The sequence below is a fragment of the Anguilla rostrata genome, chromosome 1 (genome assembly GCF_018555375.3).
Source record: "Anguilla rostrata isolate EN2019 chromosome 1, ASM1855537v3, whole genome shotgun sequence".
Lineage (NCBI taxonomy): Eukaryota > Metazoa > Chordata > Actinopteri > Anguilliformes > Anguillidae > Anguilla > Anguilla rostrata.
The window spans coordinates 28,098,933-28,106,763 of NC_057933.1; positions in this window are offsets into that span (position 1 = coordinate 28,098,933).

The following is a 7,831-nucleotide window of genomic DNA, read 5'->3' on the forward strand; positions in this document are numbered from 1 at the left end:
GTGCATTATTACAGTTAATGATTAAATATAACTTCCTTTACGGGGATCATAAAAAGAAATGTCGGAAAGGAAACCTTGATAATATTATGATAATATTTATACATATTGTCCTTTGTTTCTGTCTGGTCACGGTACAACAAAATGCTTCAGTAATGTTGTAGTACATCCTTTTTGCCACAAAGTGACGCTGATGCACTTCCAAAGCCAGACAATCTGATATAAATTTTACCTGAATCTTTATTGCTTGCATCTCTGTCGCTGCAAGACAATGTAGGATCAGTTAAAACCCAGAACCGTGAAACTGGCTGTTGTGGTTTCACAACACTGCTTCACTTCCCCAATCTCCAAAATATTGATCTGCTTTTACAAAATAAACCAACAGTTCAACATTTTCATAAAGCATTACAGTACTTTCAATCAGGGTTGCCAGTTTGAAATATTTCCTATGCCAACATAGCTGTATGTCTGTTCAATCACTGCCACATCAGTTCAGCAGGTGAGGATTAAGACTGCATACTCCAAATTGGACAACATCAGCATCTTAATTTCCACTCCGCAATCTAGCAACCCAACTGATGCGGTGGATGCAGGCAGATTGCAGCCATCTGATCATCCACATTGGTTGCTAGAGAGCAATAAACCTGGGACTAACTGCTGACTGGGTAAATGTCACTCACCGGCCACTTCATTAGGTGACAGGAGTGGCACCCGGTGTGGTCTTCTGCTGCTGTAGCCCATCTGTTTCAAGGTCTGACGTGATGTGTGTTCAGAGATGCTCTTCTGCATACCTTGGTTGTAACAAGTGGTTATTTGAGTTACTGTTGCCTTTCTATCAGCTTGGACCAGTCTGTCCATTCTCCTCTAACCTCTGCCATCAACAAGGCATTTTCGCCCAGAGAACTGCCACTCACTAGATATTTTCTTTTTCGGTCCATTCTCTGTAAACCCTTGAGATGGTTGTGCGTGAAAATCCCAGTAGATCAGCAGTTTCTGAAATACTCAAACCAGCCCGTCTGGCACCAACAACTATGCTACATTCAAAGTCACTTAAATCACCTTTCTTCCCCATTCTGATGCTTGGTTTGAACTTCAGCAGATCGTCTTGACCATGTCTACATGCCTAAATGCATTGAGTTGCTGCCACGTGATTGGCTGATTAGATATTTGTGTTAACGGATGCAGTTTGCAGTTGAACAGGTGTACCTAATGTAGTGACTGTATTAGTATTTTGCAAATTTGCCATTACTTTTTCAAATTTTTCATGATGTTTAGGATGTCGATTAATGTAATGTGCAGTTATGGTTCATTAAGCTGCTATTTATTAGTGCTTTCCGGGCATTTAATTTCTTACTAATTCTGATCAAACAACATTTTTGTTATTTGGTACTGAGTATCAGGACGTGAGGATGTTATTAATTTAATAAAAATAAATAAATAAAAGCATAAATTTGACGCAAATAAGTGATTGTTGATATCCTTCTGTGCTTCCGTAGTTCTAAAATTATTAGGACACAAGTAATATCAGGTCAATAACTTGTGTATAGGAAAGCTTGGTGGGTTTTTATTTTCAAATATTAGGAAAAATATCATGTTTAACATGATCCAATAAGGTTAAATTCTCATTAAGTATCAGTTATCTATAGCCATGAACATCAGTGTTGTTAACACAGTAAGCATAGGCTAAGTCAGTGGAATTATGGAAAGTCTGACAATTGCAAGAGCTATGATAAAGAGCTACAGTACAACAGTAAGATGAGAGTGGAACACAAGTGCTAGATAAAGATGCGAGTGTATAATGGCTAATTCATTAAATGAGCAAACAACTACCCTGAATGGGGCTATGTATAAAAATTCTGCACAGGCATAGCTGCAAATCACGGGTGAGAGAAAGGTTGGAAAAGGTGATAACCCTGCACCCTATCAAGTCAAATACTGACTACCTTTTCCCAACATAAATCATTTCAAAGGTCCAATCTGATATGTTGATCCTGCCGATATTGATCACTCTCCACAGCACAGCCCTAGGTACCCTTTAAATACCAAGAGAGGTGTCACAGGGGTCTCATACAGAACGACCCAGCATATAAATAAAGGAAACTGCGATGGCAGGATTAGCTGGCTCATCGCAAGAGGTCATGGCACAATTGGCACAGCCATGTTTCTGCCCTTCTGACATTAGCAGTGGGCATTACTCACCATACTTGTTTTTTATTTTTTATTTCTCACTGACATTATAAATCTGCTGATTTCAGGGGAGTTTCCAGGTCTAAGGCTCTTAGATTTTATACAGAAAAGTCAATACCGTCCTGATAGAATCTCCTCTACCTGTCAAAGCACAGAAAACATATCTGGCAGTGGCGAGGAGAAAATCAATTGGATACTCGCAGTTTTTGAAACATCAGGGCCTGGGAATATACTGCCAACAATGAGTAAAAGTGGCTTGTCACCAGTTCCCGTTATAAATATGTAAATTTTGCTGTTGTTTTTTTTTTTTTTTGTGTTGTGCTGCTGAAATGTTTCCAAGTGATTTCCATTTCTCATTAAAGTGCAGATGGATTTTAGTATGCTTTTAAAACTGAATCTGCATGATTAAAGTGTGTGACCTTTAATTTCTCCTTATCTGGCCAAAAAAAAAAAAAAAGGAAATGGAAACTGGAGAAATTTAAATCTGCTTTATCCCGAAACTAAAATGACAATGTTTGTGCATTGACATTCTAATCATCCACCCATCCATCCATTATCTATACCTGCTTATCCTGGGCAGGGTCACAGCGGATGCTGGAGCCTATCCAGTGTGCATTGGGCGAGAGGCAGGAATACACCCTGGACAGGCCAACAATCAATATTGGCAGGGCACGCACACTATTCACTCACCCTTCACTCTCACACTCACGTCTATGGGCAATTTAGAGTCTGCAATTAGCCTACCTGCATATCTTTGAACTGTGATAGGAACGTGGAGAGAACATGACAGTGCTACCTACTGCACCACCATATACTTGATGGACCACCACTGATGGAGTTTAAAAAAAAAAAAAAAAAAAAAATATATATATAGGGCTTTTTTCAGCTTTATTTGGATAGAACAGTGTAGAGAGACAATATATACTAGGAGGAGAGAGGGAGAGACATGTGATAAAGATCTATCTATCTATCTATCTATCTATCTATCTATCTATCTATCTATCTATCTATCTATCTATCTATCTATCTATCTCTCTCTCTCTCTCATGTACTATATATATATATATATATATATATATATATATATATATATATATATATATATATATACACACTGATCAGCCTCAACATTAAAACCAGCTGCCTAATATTGTGCAGGTCCCCCTCGTGCCGCCAAAATAACTCTGACCCATCGAGAGTTTTTAAAATCATGTGGAAATAATTCACCCTCTAACAATATCTTAGCTTATTATAGCCCTGTAGCAACCAATAATGTAATAAACTACCAATAGTGTAATAACCCCCAATAATGTAATCAATTTCAAATTTTTTAATGTAATAAAAAACAATAATGTAATAAGTAGTAGTAGTAGTAGTAGTGTACTTTATTGATCCCAGGGGGAATTTGCACTGTTGCAGCATCAAAGACAACAAAGTAACACAATCAGATACAAATTTACAGTAGATACAAAATATCAGATACAAATATACAGTAGATATAAATATATACAGAAATCCAAATATAGTCCATGCCTCAACGGGTCAGAGCTGTTTTGGCGGCACGAGGGGGACCTGCACAATATTAGGCAGGTGGTTTTAATGTTGAGGCTGATCAGTGTGTATATATATATATATATATATATATATATAGTGACCCAATGCTGTGTCAGTCACACAGGAGGGTGTGAGCAGTGCAACAGATCAACACACTCTCAGAGTAGGCATGGTTCTGACACAGAAGTGGCAAGAATTTTTATTTAAAAAAATATTAGCCAGTGGAGACAAAGAAAAAGGAAACAAAGAAAACAAAACCTAGCTCTAAGTTGCACTTTCTTCTTCCCCCTGGACAGCCTTGATGGTTCTATCTACACCAGGCAGGTAAGCTGCTTGCTGGCCACAACAAAGGTTACACAAACAGTTGCAAAATAATAAAGATAAATCCTCAAACAAACAAATCCGTAGTTTCCCTCCGTCCAACCAGATTGGCAGGGAACAAGGGGTAAAGGCAAGTTAACTTTGTAGGAACAAAACGGGAACCAGTTGTACAAAGTAATCTTCATAAAGGTTATAACAGAAGAAAAAAAAAATTGGTAGCTACTGCAGTAGGAAAATGTGCCCACAACGTAACCAAATTAGAAGTGATTTAATCAACTCCTGTAAGTTTTGTTTCATTACCTTGCATGGTAATGCCATGAATTGTCATCATGGAATAGGCCCAGCTGCAGTCTCCCCATGGTTTGATATCTTCCTGTGTAACAGAGAACATTGAATGCATGCAAAGCGTGTACTTGGTGCACACTGGAATGAAGGGGAAATTGTGTGTTAATTGCATTAAATTTTGGTATTAAGCATTCTAATTAAATTGTGTTAATTTAATATGTTACCTTTCACAGCCCTAGCCTTAATACCTCAACCTCCCCCACACACACACACAGACACACACATCACATTTTACCAATGGCAATCTGAAAGATAAAACTGATTTTTTACTTCCATTTATTCATAAAAATGTCATTGAATTTAGACTGCATCCAGCTTTATTCAAATATGACGGACAGGAAGATCTTGATTACATATCCGAATATGGGAAAATTGCAATTTGTTTTGTATTAGAAAAGGCAAGTTTATTAAATTTGAAGATGTGGAGTTATAATGAATTCTGTGTGTACGTCACACAAAGAAAACTGCACAGCAATTGCAATTATGGCCTTCCGTCAGTTAGCTCTCACATTCCACTGTTCCAATAATGTCAATCTCAGCTCTACCCAACAGAGTGCTCGCACTGAAAACACCATGCTAACCTTTGGTGACTCCAAAGGTAACTTCTAACCAATAAATGCTAAATGATATTCAGTGGCATGATCACTACCTTGTCTTATTGCAACAGCTCTTAATAATTCATAAAGCCTGTTATCTAACGTATACTGTCCAAGGTGTGTGAATAGACAGAAACAACACCATTCGTCCTAACTGTGTGAAAGATACAAATGGAGCCAGCAAGTTTTCTCATTTTATCACTGCCACATGGGTGCAAAGTGATTGATGGCTTCCTGTCTAATATCTTTTTTAGGGGTTCACCCACAACTGCTGCTGGAACCCTATGATTCAGCAAGGATAATAATAATAATAATAATAATAATAATAATAATAATAATAATAATAATAATAATAATTTATCAAGCATCTTTCATGTGATGATCTTCAAAACATCATGTCATCTTCTTGGCTTCAACTTGGTTGATGCACACCCGCCATTTTACATTTTAAGTTAGAAAGGGAGGGATTAGCCCAGTTATGAATTGTGATATCATCATATTTAACAGCCATTTTCCACACTTTCTCTTTTATGAAGCCCCTTGCATTACTGATATTGAAAGACACTATTGACTGAAAATTTTGCCAATTAAGGTGGGGTTGCGGGGGTTGGCATTTGTTTTAATCAGAGCACATTTCGGGTGGTAAGAAAAATTCTGATGTTGAGCTTTCTTGTCTCAAAGATACTACTGTGTAAAAAAAAATACAAATTTTGTGTTTAAATTTATTAACCATACTGATTATTACTGAAACTTTTTTGTGGAATTTCGCCAATGTTTTACATGCCTGCAGTGTTCAAAAACAATGATACCATATGGCATCTTTGGTTTTAACTTGACTTAGTGATCACCATTTCATGATTTTAAGCATCGTCACATAAGTGGCACCAAAGGCCTCACTTCGCCCTGTCCTGGGCTATTCTGAAGCTTTCCAGCTGAGCCCTAGTCTGTCATATATCATTACATATCATTGTATGACTCATTCTACAATATATTTCTTATTACTAAGAGTGTATATACAAATATGTTTTCATTATCTTACAGAAAATATGTGCATGTAAAGCAATTTTCTTGATTAATTTTTTTAATTTTCTTTATTTTCTTATATATAATATAATATAATATAATATAATATAATATAATATAATATAAATGGGCAGCACAGTGCACAGTGTTTCACAGAAAGAAGCTTCTGACATCTGGCTGGGGCCTTTCTGCATGGCGTTTTCATTTTATCTCTGTGTCTGCGTGGGTTTCCTCCGGGAAGTCTGGTTTCCCCCCATAGCCCAAAGACATGTTGTTTAGGCTAATGGGAGACTCTAAGTTGCCTGTAGATATGTATGTGTGAGTGAAAGGTGTGTGCCCTGTGATGGATTAGCGACCTGTCCAGGATGTGTTCCTGCCTCTCACCCCACAATCTTGACCAGGAATAAGCGTGTTAGGGATGATGGATATAAAATATAATGTAATATAATATTGCCCACGGGCCACAACTGGTATAGGACAAGCAGCGCTGCAAGCTGAGCATAAACTATTCCTGGATGACATGCAATAAATGCAATCTGGCCCTTTGCATGACCCATGACAGGAACAGCTTCATGGAATTCCAGACTCCATAGAATGCATAGAAAGTAGTTAATTCTTCCCTCCAAATTTTTTTAATGTGTTTATTTGTATTTTTTTAATCCATTTTAAGTTTGTGTACTAAATCAACAATTTTTCTGAGGTGTAGAAAATAATTTAGACTGGTAAGGGTTAGATGGGCAGAGCAAGGTTAGAAATTCTAAAAGGTGACTTGTGGCATATTTACATTTTATATTTTTCATATTTTCTCTCATTCTGTTACACGTTCTTGTCCAGCTTTTACAACACTATTCACTACATGCAAATGCATTTTATGGTTGCTGTGACTATGTGCTGGACCCTGAACAAATCGTAATTCAAGCAACACATTGAAAATGTGGCATTTAAAAATGCTCTCTCATTCTGTATATCACACGCAGCTTTTCTTACGGTTCTTTACGAGGCTATTACTTCACTTCCACAAAGTTGTTTAAATGGGACTGCTTAATAGCACCAAAATTGCTTTACACCCCATCTTTGACTGAATTTGTGGAATGAGATTTTCTATCAGCAACACAAGCATAAAATGAATGCCTATTAAATTCAACACAGATATGCAATCGGCACCGGAGGATTTGTGTCTAGGACAGAAACCATCCGTTCCTCTGCAATTTGTTTCTAATTATTCACGCTGTTGCAAACATGACGTGCACAGTTCTTTGCGAGAGAGAGAAGGCTTTATTGGACTCTGTTTTCCGGTTTTGTGGCTGCACACAGCTCGAAGAAATATGTAAAGGTGTGAAACAGATGGCATGGCCATCAGGAACACAGGCGAAAGGAAGGTATTGGCACCAAGGATGCTTAGCAGGCACTCCTTTCTGGAGATCTCTTATATTTATTTTTTTTGTTTGTTTTGCATATTATTAATCTGAACAACTTCATATTTGCGGAGCCAAATCCCCCCCCAGCCCCCAAAAAACATTTTTCCACTAAATTATAGTGAGACCTGTTATTTAGATAATGGACATGACGAGACAAATTGTGTTGACCATTTTACTTTGTGTTATGATTTACTGTAGCACTGAATCTTCAGCAGTTCCACCTCTTTTACCAATTCTGGGGCTTGCTCCCAACTACATCATGCTTTAAACTTGCCTAAATCATTCAATAATCTTGTGACCACCAGGAGTTGTATATTATCTTTTACTCCCAGATACAATGGTCTTTATGTTCCTTAGTGCCTGTAGAGAAGAGTACAATTATACAGGTAC